Source organism: Salmo salar, chromosome 14 (genome assembly GCF_965601325.2).
Source record: "Salmo salar chromosome 14, fSalSal1, whole genome shotgun sequence".
In the NCBI taxonomy this organism is placed as follows: Eukaryota; Metazoa; Chordata; class Actinopteri; order Salmoniformes; family Salmonidae; genus Salmo; species Salmo salar.
The window spans coordinates 34606104-34624470 of NC_138304.1; the positions used below are offsets into that span (position 1 = coordinate 34606104).

Genomic DNA, 18367 nt, shown 5'->3' on the forward strand with positions numbered 1-18367 from the left:
ACAAAATAACACTGTTCATAGGTATCTTGGGAACAATTTTAAGATCAATTAATCCTGGATCATGAAGACAGGATATCTTATCTAAGGTTGCCTAGCGGTTAAGCACGTCGGATTCGGTTACGGGCCCTACTGGTTCGAATACCAAAGCCGACTAGGTGAAAATTTGGTTGATGTGCCCTTGTGCAAGGCGCTTAACCCTAATTGCTCCTGTAAGTCACTCCGGATAAGAATGTCTGCTAAATGACTCAAATGTTCACACTAAAAGAGTGATAATTCCTACAAGTTAGTTAAACCATTGACACACACCTTTACAGCTTCAGAGATAGCCAGCCCCACATATACATTTTGTCTCTTGATATTCTTTTGAAACATGGCAACTGCCCATGTGACAAAACCACTCTTTTCATTTCTTTACCTATTTATTTCTATACCTCCAATAGGTTGTCTGTACAAAAGACCAGTCCAGTCATATTCACTATATACCTGTTCACATACTCCTGGGCTTCATACAGGTATTATTAAAGATGGTGGCCCTTCCTGGGCTTTAAATTCATGATGTTCAAACTGTGATTTGGGTATTAACTTCTTAAAATGCCCCTATGCAGTGTGCTATGATTATGGGAATGTTGAATATTAGAACAGGGATGATTTAACATAATTATGTGCAGTGCAGTCAGTGGTGGTGGAAATACAAGACAATATGGGAGCACATTGAGTGAGTAGTTTTGTGACTTTACTTTCTGGTAGGTAAACACCATCAGCACTATTCTTGCTGTACTGGTTTCAGCAACAACATCTCTCCAAAAGGTACTGTATACTGTAATACAATATATGAATTTAGTCAGTTACCCAAAATATGGTATGGTGCCATGAGTAATCCTGTCAAGAAATGTCAATAAATATACTATAGAAATTGTCCCTTCAAAACCCCATATAACAGGTTTATCTTTGCTAGGAAATGCATTAGTGAGACCATCCAAAAGTTCTACAGCAAAGAGAGAGACATCATTAAAATATCTGTGTTAGTGGTGTAACTTTTTCAGTGGGGTGTAAAAGTGGCATTGAGTTACTCACACTCCTGCATTCTTTAAATGGAAAAGTTGAGAAAAAAGAGAAGGTCAAGAGAAGTCAAGAAAACAAGCTCTTTCCTGAGTCAAACACAGCCATGGTATAACCTTACCATGCCAAGGAAACTGAAGACTTGACTATTAACAGGTCTGTTATGAGACTGAGTCACGGGCCTTCTCAAAGCCCTGCTATGTGTCAGTCAACATAAAAAACAACAGTTGTGTGAGAGCTGAGGATACATTTCTAAATAAAGAATTGAAAATAGTAAAGGAAAATACAACTCTTCTGCAAAACGCATCATGCTGAGACACTTTCTGTATTTTGCTAATTATATATCTTGAAAACTTGATAGCTGACTGAAATCAATTCGGAACTGAATCAACAGTGGAGTAATGAAACAAACACCAAGAGATAGTTTTTGAGCCCCGAATTTCCCTTTAAGATGTTTTGTATAATCATGTATAATCATGTCTAAGGAGTGTTTTACCCCATAAAATTGTACTTGTGTGTGAGGAATCTCAAGTTCATCTCAGGAATCACATAAACTCGCTTTTCCCAAGAGACCAGGCAATGACGACTGTGGGTGACTTTCTCACACCTACAGTATAAGAAATGTGAGGAATCTAAAGTTATTCCCAGGATTCACACAAACACGCTTTCGAAAAGACCAGGCAATGACGACTGTGGGTGACTTTCTCACACCTATAAGAAATGTCCTCCTCTCCAACCCAAGAATGGGCCTTCAATCTTATAGTAAGATCTTCATAAACACTGTATGTTTCTACTCTGTCAACAACTAACTCTCAATACATACAATCACTTTTAGGCAAGCACCCAATGATGATCACACAATTTCAGCTATAAATGTTTATTAATTATTTATAAACTTCATGTTGACTAATAATTAACATTTACCCTTAAAGGGGCAATCAGCAGTTACTACATACATTTTTGGACTAATAAATAATAATATGTGCCCATTGATTCTTGAATAATATAACTTGATGAGCTGAGTTCAACTGTCGTACCCTATCAGAACCCCAAATATAAGCTTGTTTTACTACAACATTTGTAAACAAATAAAATATAAACAAAAACAATACAGCCTCAAAACATGGTTAAAACTATAATTTTTATATCATGGTGTAGTGTACAGTAATTATATTTGATATGTGTATATACAGTATATCTACTTCACATGTGACTCGTACTAAGACTAAGCAATTAGCCTATTCAAATGTTTATCTGACTCCATAAATATAATCAGCAATATGCAGAAACACTATAGTTGAGTTACAGTAATAGGCAATCAAGAAATGTCTGAGAGTGGAATTGTAAATACAAGTCTATTTAATTACTTTGTAAAAATGAATGGATTCACATACAAGGCATGAAGATTAAGTTACAAACATTAAAGGGATAATCCACCCACAGAAATAAAAATCATGAAACTCCTGTCAATTTGGTGAAAGCCTATGTTCTATCTGTGGGTGAGAAAAAAAATCCCCATGATTTAACTTCTAAGTGGTCTGCCTGTGAAAATCAGGAAATTGTGTATTAACTACATAATTCATGAAACTGGAGAGAGGGGATTACACACTATCACATTTAATAACGCTTTAAAAACAATGACCTGCATTCCAGATTGTCAAATCAGCCAATATGGATGGCCATACTTGTTTAGAACACATCCATCAGTTTAAATTGTCATTACAAAGCATAGACTTCCCTTAGATGTGCTCAATTTAAGCAGTGTCCCAAATTATTAACGTCTGTTCCTCCTTCAAGTACCATGTCGCAATTTGCCGTGTCTGTAGGAAACAGAGCTATTACAGGAGGAAATAGGAGGAATCCCATTGGGCAATGAATGGAGAAATGCCCCACCCAACTGACTGTCGACCAATCGCATTCATGTTGTCATGCTTGCATCACGCGGTTGCTAAGCTAATCATCATACAATCCGATTCAAATGGAGTTCATATGTCCTCAAAACTGTCTCTGTGGGAAAGCAACATAATGCTGCTCTCGGCAGAGACACCGTTTATAGCCCAGTGGCAGAGAAAAACTGCAAGACTCTTAAATTGATAGCGCAGTTTGTTTAGCGATATTACAGCTAGCTAGTTCCTTCACATGCTAATATTGACTTTGGGATTATTGTATGTAGCTATGTTTTCTAGCTAGCCGAATTAGAGAACATTGCATTTACGTTTTTGTCATTTAACAGAGGCTCTTATCCAGAACAACTTGCAGTAGTGAGAGCATACATATTAACAGTGTTTACACTGTTAATAATATGAATTAGTGGTTTGGGGTGTATTACCCCTTTAACAAGCATTACAAGGCATTATTTCAAGCATTTGGATTAGGGATGCACGATATATCAGTGAACTTATCGGAATCGGCCGATATTAGCTAAAAATGCCAACATCGGTATCTGCCCGATGTCTAGTTTAATGCCGATGTCAAAGCTGACGTGCATACCTATATAACGTAGGTACATGATGTAATGACACCACGGAAAATGTTGCGCTACACGTGCAACACAGCATTCCTAACCTAGCCTACAATGTCTGCTGTGTGGTTCGAGCAGTCAACAAGTCGAGCAGTCATTTGAAAGAGTAAGAACATTTCAGCGAGACAAATCAAAGGCGAAATCCATTAACGCCAAGATAATGGAATTCATTGCCCTTGAAAATCAACCGTTTTCTGTCGTGGGTGATGTTGGCTTTCGCGACTGGTCGAGCCCCAGTACACACTAACGTTACCAAGTGCGCAATTTTTCAGATGTTTCCCTACCGGAGTAACACAGTAATAGCGTCACTGCTATTAGCTTCACGACATACTATGGAATGCCTTTGGGTCGTTGCGTGTCAAAAAAGATACATGTCAAATAACAGTATTTGACAATAATAAGCTTAAATAAGCTTTTAATTTGACACGTCAAATAACACAGTCCTATTATAGAATGTTGTGTGTTCTGAATTTGCACGTACAAGCCAAGTGCCACCACTACTATCAGTAGCACTGTCAAAGCTGTACAAAAAAGTCTGCAAACAAGCAAACACCGGCCATGAACAATGTGTTTACAATACCGCGCTGGTAATAAAGCATTATTTGTTCGATGGCAACTTCTGGGGTAGCTAGCTAGCTTTAGCTTGGTACCTAGCAAGCACCAATACAACCAGCCTGAAAACAATAACCAGTAGAAACTGCAGTCATTTTCACTATTCTTAGCAATGATTTAAGAATCCTTGTGAGTAAGTATTGGCTAGGTAGCCACTTGTTGCTCGCCTATTGAAATTGAACTTCAGTTCATGAAAATAAAAAGCTAGCCAGCTACTTAACCCTATTGCCCAAAGCTAACGTTATAAGCAGTCAGCTAGCTTCATCTGGCTAGTGAGGCTCGACCTGACCGTGGTTATGTGTTGTGAAGCTAGCCACAATAAGGATTAGGCACAATAGTGAAATTTGCGGTTTGCCTTCAAAATAAAAGTACCTATTTGAAAGTAACACGACGTCCCATTGGAACACAGGAGTGATGGTTGCTGATAATGGGCCTCTGTACGCCTATGTAGATATTCCATAAAAAATCTGCCGTTTCCAGCTACAATAGTCATTTACAACATTAGCAATGTCTATACTGTATTTCTGATCAATTTTATATTATTTTAATGGACAAAAAATTTGCTTTTCTTTCAAAAACAAGGACATTTCTAAGTGACCTCAAACTTTTGAACGGTAGTGTAAAATGCCATCAAAATATATTTTTGGTCAGTGTGGTGTGTGTGTGTGTGTGTGTGTGTGTGTGTGTGTGTGTGTGTGTGTGTGTGTGTGTGTGTGTGTGTGTGTGTGTGTGTGTGTGTGTGTAACCTTTATTTAACTAGGCAAGTCAGTTAACAACAAATTCTTATTTACAACGACGGCCTACCCCGGACGACGCTGGGCCAATTGTGCGTTGCCCTATGGAACTCCCAATCACGGCCGGATGTGATACAGCCTGGATTCAAACCACTCTTGCACTGAGATGCAGTGCCTTAGACCGCTGTGTCCATGTGTGTGTGTTAACTATTTAACTGTACTAGAATGCTTAAAAGGCCGTTAAAATTTTAAATATCGGTTATCGGTATCAGGTTTATTTGGCAAGGAAAATATCGGATACCGGTATCGGCCAAAAATGCCATATCGGTGCATCACTAATATAGATCCTACGGTAATTTACAGGACGAAGCATGAACAAAGAAATGCCTCTTAGGCCGAAGGCCTAGAAGCCTAGGAAATGAGAATTGAACATACAACCTTCCTCCATGAACTGGATACAGGATAAGAGAGAGAACAAAGGCATTTCATTCCATTTATAACATCTGAAGGTGTAACCTTTTAACCCAAAACCAACCACAATTGACCAATCAAACGATACCAAGTTTACAGAGTAACCTGTAAACTTTTTACAGGATGTTACAGCATCTAGGTGCTTGTGTGGGGATGAGACCAGTGTATATAAGACAGAATTCCTGAGAGGACCATAAAACCTTTTTGCATAATAGAGTAATTGAGAGTTCACCCTGTATAGATACAAGTAACCACAGAGATCAAACATCCTTAAATATAGCATCAGAGTTATCCTCAGTGAACAAGTTTCAGATAGATATCAAACATGGACACTATAGCATTATTCTGTCACGTCCTCTGGATACTGTAACAGAGTGATACATTTTGGCCCCTCAGAGGGGGAAGGGCTGACTAGTCTTTGGGCATTGTCCTTTTGTTCCTGAATCATTTTCAATGCAGCTCCAGGTGACAGAGAACACATAAATTAGGGCCGAACCTATAATGGATGGTCAGTACTTGCATCCACAGCTCTGTTTATAAATTTGAGAGTGGTTACATTTTTCCACCTTTATTGCTTCTATTGCACCATTAAAGACATAATATGTTAGGCTGTGTGGTTGTGGATTAAGTGTTTAGTGTCACATCCATTAAATCAATCAATCTGCCGATACCGATTATTGGAGGACCAAAAAAAGCCGATACCGATTAATCCGACGATTTTTATATATATATTTGTAATAATGACAATTACAAAAATACTGTATGAACAATGTACACTTTTATTTTTACTTAATATAATACAGAAATACAATCAATTTAGTCTCAAATAAATAATGAAACATGTTCAATTTGGTTTAAATAATTCAAAAACAGTGTTGGAGAAGAAAGTAAAAGTGCAATATGTGCCATGTAAAAAAGCTAACGTTTAAGTTCCTTGCTCAGAACATGAGAACATATGAAAACTGGTGGTTCCTTTTAACATGAGTCTTCAATATTCCCAGGTAAGAAGTTTTAGGTTGTAGTTATTATAGGACTATTTCTCTCTATACCATTTGTATTTCATATACCTTTGACTATTGGATGTTCTTATAGGCACTATAGTATTGCCAGCCTAATCTCGGGAGGCTTGAAGTCATAAACAGCGCTGTGGTTCAAGCATTGCTAAGAGCTGCTGGCAAACGCAGGAAAGTGCTGTTTGAATGAATGCTTACGAGCCTGCTGCTACCTACCACCGCTCAGTCAGACTGCTCTATCAAATATCAAATCATAGACTTAATTTTAATATAATAAACACACAGAAATATGAGCCTTAGGTCATTAATATGGTCAAATCTGGAAACTATCATTTCGAAAACAAAACATTTATTCTTTCAGTGAAATACGGAACCGTTCTGTATTTTATCGAACGGGTGACAACCATAAGTCTAAATATTGCTGTTACATTGCACAACCTTCAATGTTGTGTCATAATTATGTAAAATTCAGGCAAATTAATGACGGTCTTTGTTAGGAAGAAATGGTCTTCACACAGTTCGCAATGAGCCAGGTGGCCCAAACTGCGGCACATACCCTGACTCTGCTTGCACTGAAAGCAAGATAAGTGACACAATTTCCCTAGTTAATATTGCCTGCTAACATGAATTTCTTTTAACGAAATATGCAAGTTTAAAGAAATATACTTGTGTATTAATTTTATGAAAGGCATTGATGTTTATGGTTAGGTACATTGGTCGAACGATTGTGCTTTTTCGCAAATGCGCTTTTGTTAAATCATCACCCGTTTTGCGAAGTTGAAGTAAGCTGTGATTCGATGATAAATTAACGGGCACTGCATTGACTATATGCAACACAGGACAAGCTAGTTAAACTAGTTAAGATTGATTTTTTTATGAGATAAGTTTAATGCTAGCTAGCAACTTACCTTGGCTCCTTGCGCCACCAGGTCCTTTTGATGCTGCACTCACGTAAACAGGTGGTCAGCCTGCCACGCAGTCTTCTCGTGGATTGCAATGTAATCGGCCATAATCGGCATCCAAAAATACAGATTATCGATTGTTATAAAAACTTGAAATCGGACCTAATTAATCGCCCATGCCGATTAATCGGTCAACCTCTAAATCAATCAATCAAATGTATTTTATAAAGCCATTTTTACATCAGTAAAATTGTCACAAAGTGCTATACAGATACAGATTGAAGACTACTTCGTTACCACCTGTCCTCTTCACGTTACCACCTGTCCACACACACACACACACACACACACACACACACACACACACACACACACACACACACACACACACACACACACACACACACACACACACACACACACACACACACACACACACACACACGTATTGCTCCTCCTGTCAAACTGAGGGATAAAGGGAGACTTCTCAAGGGAATGAAAGGAAACAGTCAATCAATTTGTCTGCCATTAACTTAGAGTGAAACACATTTGTGTGCCAGCCAGGGCATTCTCTAGTACACTTATTATATCATCTTACATTCAGGAACATGTTTTTTCTATAATTCACAACATGATAATGATGTGGCAGGTAGCCTAGTGGTTAGAGCGTTAGGCCAGTAACTGAAAGGTTGCTAGATCGAATCCCTGATCTGACAAGGTAAAAATCTGTCGTTCTGCCCCTGAACAAGGCAGTTAACCCACTGTTCCTAGGTCGTCATTGTAAATAAGAATTTGTTCTTAACTGACTTGCCTAGTTAAATAAAGATAAAAAATAACCTTGTATGATGACAGAGAACTTAAGAAAAGCACAACGCACTTGCTCTCTAGAGAACCCTTTGAAGAAACCTTTCCACGGAGGGATCTACCTGGAACCAAAAATGGTCTCCTCTGTCTCAGTGACATCCATTGTCAATTCAGGGTTATCCAACAGGCTCCCTCAGAAATGCTCAAGTGCCAGCAAGGTTACCAGCTATGAATTTAAAAGTCTGATCGCAATCATCATCATTACTTTGAAATGGATGCACAAAATGGAACCGCCAATCAAGTAAGAATAATTCTCACCCAGGTTCTAAACTGTCCACGGTGACTGTCTGATGACAATATACAAATGTATACAGAAAAGCCTAGCCATTCTTCTTGTGAATGTGCAGACAGTGATGCTATTATCAGTAGCATCCATAGAAACATGATGCAATAGATAGATAGACCTAGTACTGTCCTAACATCGCCATCCTCTGTGACCTCTAGAAGAATAGAGAGAGAACAACCAGGAAGTCTTACTACAGCAATTCCAGTAGGAATCAATCTGTGTACCTGTACTGGTGCTGGTCGAAGGATGATCAGTGATGCATGATCATTACATGTATTAAGCTCTCTCCTCGCTGCGGAAGCTATTTTCAAGGCACTTGTGATCTCCATTTGTGTTTTTTTGTCTGGGAGAAATCTTCTGACCCATTTAAAATCATTTCCAAAACGACACTTTACATGCACTTAAAAAGCTGACCTACAGTATACACATAATGATACAGAGTGAAACAGCTATGAGACAATGATGTCTGTCTGGTGCACATCTCATGATACTGCTTTACCTTCCTACTTCAGTTGAAAGGTCAACAACCAATCCGGTACCAGATAATACTGTGGAACACCGTTTGTCCATCATACATCCGCTGCACAGTGAATCCCATTTCAGCACTCAAGCACTCAAGTGTATTGTGTAACTTATTCTGAAAGGGTTAAATGTTGGCAACAACTTTTAACACAGCTTGTGTATTAATATTCACCCAAAGCATCTAGGGATATGACATGCCTAGGGCTCTAAAACAGTAATAACAACATGGTTAGAGATAACATTCCACTCTATCGATCTCAGATATTGCTGTCCCCCACTATGAAATCGGGGAAGGGACTGTGGATCTATCTCCATCCGTCCGTCCATTATTCACACGCGATATCTCAGACAGCAAACTTGTGTGAATCTTGCCATAGAGATCCGTAACTTTTATAAAATGACACTGATTGGCCCAAGGTGGGAGCTATAGTAATTCATTAAAATGTGTTAGTGTCACGATGTGTGCAACTGGTTGAAGGTAAGTCAGGTGCAGGAGAGCAGAGATGGGTGATAACAGGCGCACTTTATTCATGCCCAAGGAAAACAGCGATAACGCCCAAAGTACACAAACGATACAATAAACAAAACACACGGGTCAAACACATACCCGGCGCAAACCAGCCTGATGCGAACCACACATAACAAACAAACAATTCCACACACAGACATGGGGGAACAGAGGGTAATATACATATAGTCAGATGAGGGAATGTGAACCAGGTGTGCGGAAAACCAAGACAATACAAATGGAAAATGAAAGGTGGAGCGGCGATGGCTAGAAGACCGGTGAACAAGGAGAGGGACCGACTTCTGTGGAAGTCGTGACAGTTAGTCATATCTCAAATGGTGCAGGGAGGGCTGCATCATTCACTGTTGCCTTGTTGATTATTAGACTATACTGAAGAAAAATATCAACGCATCATGCAATTTCAAAGATTTTACTGAGTTACATTTCATATAAGGAAATCAGTCAATTCATCTGTGACATTGTGTTGTGTGACAAAACTGCACATTTTTAAGTGGCCTTTTATTGTCTCTAGCATAAGGGGCACCTGTGTAATGATCATGCTGTTTAATCAGCTTCTTGTTATGCCACACCTCTCAGGTGCATGGATTATCTTGGCAAAGGATAAATGCTCACTAACAGGGATGTAAACACATTTGTGCACAAAATTAGAAAAAAATAAGCTTTTTGTACGTATGGAACATGTCTGGGATGTTTTATTTCAGCTCATGAAACATGGGACCAACATTTTACATGTTGCGTTTATGTTTTTGTGCAGTGTAGAATCGAAAGACACACAAGCTAACATATTGGAACAATATTCCAAGCAGAGAAAATAGGTCTTTACTTAAGAGCTTAATAATACTTACAGTAATGTGGTCCAAACAGCATATTAGCATGTACAAGCCAGTTGCTAATTGTTTTGACTAAACGGACACTGTGTTAGCAGGTACAAGCCAGGTGCTAATTGTTTTGACTAAACTAAGGTGGTAAGTAGATAATGGTACGTTCGTATCCTATCAGTGTTACCACCATTCAATTACTGTACACTTCAGGGGAGGCTGCTGAGGGGAGGACAACTCATAATAATGGCTGGAACAGAGGGAATTGAATGGCATCAAACACATGGAAACCCTGTGTGTGATGTATTTAATACCATTCCACTAATTCCACTCCAAGCCATTAGCACGAGCGGTTCCTCCCCAATTAAAGTGCCACCAACCTCCTGTGGTACACTTCGCCAGGGGGAATAAACCCCTATTGTTAACTCACAGCTGTTCTTCTTCCATGGGAAAGAATTGAGTGCCTTATGTGTTATTTTGTGAAATATTGACACGGATATACACTGTCAGGTGCGTCGTAAAAAGTGGACCAATGCGCAGTGAGTATCGTGCTCACCTTCCTTTTTTATTTGGATAAACGTGAACACTTAACAAAACAACGACGAAAAACAGTCCCGTAAGGCTGCACATGGAACAACTACCCACAAACACAGTGACAAAAACCCCCTACTTAAATATGGCCTCCAATTAGAAGCAACGAAGAACAGCTGCTTCCAATTGAAGGCCAAACCAAACCTGAACATAGAAATAGACTAAATAGACATTCAAACATAGAAATAGACAATATAGAACATTACCCAGAAACCCAAGACACCCCTGCCACGTCCTGACCATACTATAATAACAAAATGACCCCTTACTGGTCAGGACGTGACAGTACCCCCCCCCCCCCCCAAACAAAAAACCAAAACTAAAGGGAGGGAAAGGAGGGTGGCCACCGTCACTGACGGTTCCTGTGAAAACACCCCCCTCTTCCCCAAACTAGGCCCTAGTCCCCAACCTAACCTGTCCGCTGAAGGCTCTGGGCTGAGGAGCGACTCTGGAAGCGCCGGACTGGCGGGCCGACTCTGGCTGCGCCGGACTGGCGGGCCGACTCTGGCTGCGCCGGACTGGGGGGCCGACTCTGGCTGCGCCGGACTGGCGGGCCGACTCTGGCTGCGCCGGACTGGCGGGCCGACTCTGGCTGCGCCGGACTGGCGGGCCGACTCTGGCTGCGCCGGACTGGCAGGCCGTCGCCGGAAGCACTGGATGTGGCACTGTCGCCGGAAGCTCTAGACAGGGCACTGTCGCCGGAAGCTCTAGACGGGGACTGCGCACTGAAGGCCTGATCCGTGGGACTGGCTTTGGAGGCGCCAGACTAGTGACACGCACCACAGGGCTAGTGCAAGGAGCAGGAACAGGACGTACTGGACTGGGCAGGCGCACTAAAGACCTGGTGCGTGGGGCTGGCTTTGGAGGCGCCAGACTAGGGACGCGCACCACAGGGCTAGTGTGAGGAGCAGGAACAGGACGTACTGGACTGGGCTGACTCACTAAAGGCCTGGTGTGTGGGGCTGGCTTTGGAGGCGCCAGACTGGTAACACGCACCTCAAGGCTAGTGCGAGGAGCAGGAACAGGACGTACTGGACTGGGCTGATGCGTGGGGCTGGCTTTGGAGACGCCAGACTGGTGACACGCACCACAGGGCTAGTGCGAGGAGAGGAACAGGACGTACTGGGCAGGCGCACTAGAGGCCTGATGCGTGGAGCTGGCTTTGGAGATGCCAGACTGGTGACACGCACCTCAAGGCTAGTGCGAGGACAGGAACAGTATGTACTGGACTGGGCAGGCGCACTAGAGGCCTGATGCGTGGGGCTGGCTTTGGAGGCGCCAGCCTAGTAACACGCACCTCAGAGCTAGTGCGAGGAGCAGGAACAGGGTAAACTGGACCCTGGAGACACACTGGAGGTCTGGAGCATACAGCCTGCACAACCCTTCCTGGCTGAGTGCTCAACATCGCCTGGCCATACTGAGGAGCTTTAACCAATCGCACCGGCCTTTGAATGCTTCTGGGCAATGTAGTTCTGTCAGGTGCATCGTAAAAAGTGGACCAAGGCGCAGTGGGTATCGTGCTCATCTTCCTTTTTTATTTGGGGAAACATGAACACTTAACCTGTTAGGGCTAGGGGGCAGTATTGACACGGCCGGATAAAAAACGTACCCGATTTAATCTGGTTACTACTCCTGCCCAGTAACTAGAATATGCATATAATTATTGGCTTTGGATGGAAAACACCCTAAAGTTTCTAAAACTGTTTGAATGGTGTCTGTGAGTATAACAGAACTCATATGTCAGGCAAAAACCTGAGAGGATTCTGAACAGGAAGTGGCCTGTCTGACAAGTTGTTGTTCATCTTGGCTCTTTGTATTGAAGACTGATGATCTTTGCTGTAACGTGACACTTCCTACAGCTCCCATAGGCTCTCAGAGCCCGGGAAAAAGCTGAATGATATCGAGGCAGCCCCAGGCTGAAACACATTATCGCGTTTGGATAGTGGCCGATCAGAGTACTCTGAGACTCAAGCTCGTGCACGAGGGCACGAGATGTTTTTATTTTCTCTCTCTTTGTACGTATACACGCTTTCCCGGTCGGAATATTATCGCTTTTTTTACGAGAAAAATGGCATAAAAATTGATTTTAAACAGTGGTTGACATGCTTCGAAGTACAGTAATGGAATATTTCGATTTTTCTTGTCACGAAATGCGCCATGCTCATCACCCTTATTTACCCTTTCGGATAGTGTCTTGAACGCACGAACAAAACGCCGCTATTTGGATATAACAATGGATTATTTGGGACCAAACCAACATTTGTTATTGAAGTAAAAGTCCTGGGAGTGCATTCTGACGAAGAACAGCAAAGGTAATAACATTTTTCTTATAGTAAATCTGACTTTGGTGAGTGCTAAACTTGCTGGGTGTCTAAATAGCTAGCCCTGTGATGCCGGGCTATCTACTGAGAATATTGCAAAATGTGCTTTCACCGAAAAGCAATTTTAAAATCGGACATAGCGAGTGCATAGAGGAGTTCTGTATCTATAATTCGTAAAATAATTGTTATGTTTTTTGTGAACGTTTATCGTGAGTAATTTAGTAAATTCACCGGCAGTGTTCGGTGGGAATGCTAGTCACATGCTAGTCACATGCTAATGTAAAAAGCTGGTTTTTGATATAAATATGAACTTGATTGAACAAAACATGCATGTATTGTATAACATAATGTCCTAGGGTTGTCATCTGATGAAGATCATCAAAGGTTAGTGCTGCATTTAGCTATGGTTTGGGTTTATGTGACATTATATGCTAGCTTGAAAAATGGGTGTCTGATTATTTCTGGCTGGGTACTCTGCTGACATAATCTAATGTTTTGCTTTCGTTGTAAAGCCTTTTTGAAATCGGACAGTGTGGTTAGATTAACGAGAGTCTTGTCTTTAAAATGCTGTGAAATAGTCATATGTTTGAGAAATTGAAGTTTTTTCATTTTTGAGGTATTTGAATATCGCGCCACGGGATTACACTGGCTGTTGAGTAGCCAGTGTAAGCCACCTAGCCACCTAGCCCAGAGAGGTTTTAACAAAAATAACAAAACAATAAGGCTACACAGCTATACATTGAACAACTACCCACAAACACAGTGACAAAAACCCCCTACTTAAATATGGCCTCCAATTAGAAGCAACGAAGAACAGCTGCTTCCAATTGAAGGCCAAACCAAACCTGAACATAGAAATAGACTAAATAGACATTCAAACATAGAAATAGACAACATAGAACATTACCCAAAAACCCAAGACTCATAAATCAAACACACCCCTGCCATGTCCTGACCATACTATAATAACAAAAGGACCCCTTACTGGTCAGGACGTGACACTGTGTTGTAAAAAATAATTAGATATCTATATTGAAATGGCAAAAAGGGTTAACTTGAGACACATTCAAAGTGTTTTCCAACAGACACTAACTGATGTCTCCTCCATTGCAACTGGCAGTGTGATAGGATGAGCATTGACCAGTTCAAATGTCTATGTACAAGTCTATATAAATGTGTTTATCAGGGCTGGGAATTGCCATCACGATGCGATATTATCACAAATACTTTGGTGCCGATACGATCTGCATTGCGATTCTCACGATTCTATATGTATTACGATTCGATACTGTGATTTTATTGCGATTCAATGTTCCAAACATATTGCTCACCATATGTCTGCTGCAGAGCGACAAGAGAGACCCATGAGAAAACAAGTTTTGATTAGTCATGGAAATAAAAGTGCTGAAAACAAATTGTCTCCCTGTTTAAAAAGAGGTAGTGCCAACTAGCCCCAAAATAATATTGCAATATTGTCAAAATGATAATATACGATATATCGTCAAAGATAATATCCCGATATGTACCAGTATTGATTTTTTCCCCTGTCACTAGTGCTTACAATGAATTTGCTTCTTGGATAAACATCTTGACTGAATCACATATCCTACATCGCTACTTTGTGTTTCACAGATACTTTGTGTGTTTAACTCTCACTCTCGGAGGAAGACATGACACTTGCAAGTAATCAGACAGCCAAAACACAGTCGTGAGGTAGGAATTAGATGGCGATGCACACCGACCGCGGTTCCTCTTAATAAATTCAATAACCCAGTGAGTCTGAGTCACTCAGTCTGATAACAGACAATCCTACCAGGCAGGCAGCAGTGTGTTGGCCATGTCTGTGAGTTGCCACTAAACTATGAGTGTCAAGGTTAATAAAAAGCAGAGAATGACAATGTAGGATCTTAATTTGATAACATTTTTGTTGATGAGAATGTTAACACATGGTTTTATTAACAGTATTGCACTTTTCTTGTAGCCCATTTTTGTCCAGCTAATAGCCTAAACACCGATCAAGCAATATTATGGACTAAACGCTCAAATCCTCTTGCTGCAGGATTCTTTTGCTACGACAATACTAATCAAATATGACCTACCACCTGGATTCGGTCCTATGTAATTTGAAATTGTGTTTTTAACATTGGATACAAGTAGAGACTCAGAGATAGAAAACTAAATATATTTGCACAACAGTTGAGGAACAATGGGAAAATAATTATGCTTTGAAAGTTGATAAACAATCTAAATGTATTTGTCACATGCACAGGATACAGAAGGTGTAAACACTACAGTGAAATTGTTATTTGCATTCCAGAAATATCAAAAACAGAAAGTGTCCAGATAAAAATATTTTATAAATATTTTATAATTATTAGATGACGCTTACCTGACACATTTTTCTAAATTAATGGGTCATGTGAAAGAAATGCTATATACACCCTCTAGTTAACCCTCTAGATACACATCTAGTTAAGTGGATGGGTCACTATTGTCTAGACATGTACTGTACACACGTTCATGAAATACAATAGATGGTCGTAATCACCCCAATCATCTGGCAAAGTCTTTTGTTTAGACATGTAGCTAACTAGCTAAACAATGAAGCGGCATAATCCCAACTCACACTACTACCAAAACAAACATTGTCATAGCTGTAGTATGAATCTGCAGGTAGCTAAAGCTAACCAACTAGGTTCAATGTTAGCTAGGTTACATTAGGCTATAACTAGCAATCCAAATGGAGTTCTGATTAGAATAATATTACGACACAGATCATACACGTGCTAGCTAACAGTACACTTTAACTTGCAATGAATATGACTTTCTGACACAATTAGAAACGTATAAAATCTGAAAATGTAGCTAGACTCTTACCCGTGTACATGGATGAATGCTTCACAGCAGACTGGAACCATTTAACTCAGTTTTGTTTGTAGCTACATCTTGTTTGGCCAGCGTTATGTCAAGTCACTCTGGTTCACACTGACCGTGGCGTGTGCAGAAAGTAGCCCATCAGGGCATCAATGTTGTTGAGAAAAGACGCAAAACTATTATAGTTCTCGATGGCTAACATTAAATCTTTCAAAAAACACCATGTTAGAAAGGACTATCAACATATACTGAGTAGCTCACGTTATAGACAGAAGCATGCTACATAGAAGACCAATCCAAACTCATCTCCCGGCATGTCCAGCCCATCCATTACCTCAGCTAATCATGGCTAGTGGTAAGGTTCTTGTCTTTTTCCGTGGCTAAACCAACTAGGCTCCTAATTTAACAATTTTATTCATATTTACAGATGGAATACAAGTTCGTTATTAAGGCACATGAAAGTTCACAAGTTACAGAAGGCATTTCTACCAAAAAACGCATTTTGATCAACAACAAAAAATATATATTAAAATGCCTCTCCTGTGAAGTAGTGTTGTGCGAAATACGCCTAGCTTCCTGAAACAGTTCACAAATTAAGACACTACATCTGTACAGCAAGCACCATCAGTTTATATCAACGTACATTTTCTTTTTTTAAGTACTTCAAATGACAAAGTATAGCTTAATGGAAGAATACATAGTAACTGACATAGGACTTAGACTTTCTTAATATAGTTATAGATGTTGTTAGTGCTTCATTACTCAGCCTTCGTAAGCTTGGGAAATCTACAGGTAACTGGCAAAATAAAGGAAACACCAACATAAAGCGTCTTAATTGGGTGTTGGGCCACCACAAGCCAGAACAGCTTCAATGACCTTGGCATAGATTCTACAAGTGTCTGGAACTCTATTGGAGGGATGTTTCCAAGAGAAATTCCATAATTTGGTATTTTGTTCATGTTGGTGGAAAACGCTGCCTCAGGTGCCGCTCCAGAATCTCCCATAAGAGTTCAATTGGGTTGAGATCTGGTAACTGAGACGGCCATGGCATATGGTTTACATCGTTTTCATGCTCATCAAACCATTCAGTGACCACTCATGCCCTGCAGATGGGGACATTGTCATCCTATGGTAGCCAAAATAATGGCCTGCCCAGCATTTTTATACATGACCCTAAGCATGATTGCTTAATTAACTGAAGAACCACACCTGTGTGGAAGCACCTGCTTTCAATATACTGTGTATCCCTCACTTACTCAAGTCTTTCCATCATTTTGGCAGTTACCTGGATACCATCATTGGACATATACTATAAAAAACACAACTCTTAAATATAACTTTTTAGAGAAAAATAACACAAACAAAACATCAAAACTGAAAGGGTAAACAAAATTTACAGACACAGCCTTTAACGACCAAATGTTGAATCAGCTATAAATGCAGTTAGCTATGTTAGAATTGTTTTCCCCTGCCATCTAAACCAATGATGCAGCAGTGTTGCGGCACAGTGATGTACCACATCACCAGGGAAAGGCACTGTACCTCACAGCCCCAGCAAACTGCCTGTTGAACGCTCAACACACTCAGCCAAAAAACACAGCACAACCAGGACCAGCAGTGCTACTTGCAGTTGCCTGTACTGCTGTCGGCAAAGCCACTGTGTAGTCTACAGAGTAGAGCTACTGTTATACTGACTTTTGAAAATAGCATCCTCAACCTTGTGGCTTTACTAATAAGTTAACATCACCTATCAACATGAGAAAACCTACATGAGCATGACGTTACACAGACATCAAATGTTAATGAGTATTTGCCCCCATGTGGTGCATGTACACTAGCATTCTCCTTTGGAAAACACCACACTGAAATTACATGTGAATACATGTTTTCATTAATATAATACCCATGCCGGATAGAAAGAATGGTAAAACCCTACATTTGTATTTAGACTCTCTCTCTCTCCCCTGATGATGTACATGCAGTTACTGTATCCAACATAGTTGAACAGAGATGTCAACATTACTATTGATTAGGCTTGGCAAAGTGATTTAACACATGCACTCTATCTCTCAGTGTGATGGGGCTTCAGTAGGATTCATGCATAATTGAAATGACACACATTATAGTCTACTGTAGTAAAACAATTTCCCATATAATTAAGTAAATGCCTACATTTTATGAGGTACTTTAATAGCATTAATTCATGAAAATTGCACTGCATAGCATTATGTACCTGAGTGAATGCAATAC

At 40.3% G+C, this 18367-nt stretch overlaps 1 protein-coding gene across 1 annotated transcript in view; it reads right to left on the reverse strand.

Moving 5' to 3' along the window:
• Positions 1-18367, reverse strand: part of LOC106569329 (parathyroid hormone/parathyroid hormone-related peptide receptor) — a 70386-nt gene that overhangs the window by 50398 nt on the left and 1621 nt on the right. The gene's annotated exons all lie outside the window — the stretch shown is intronic.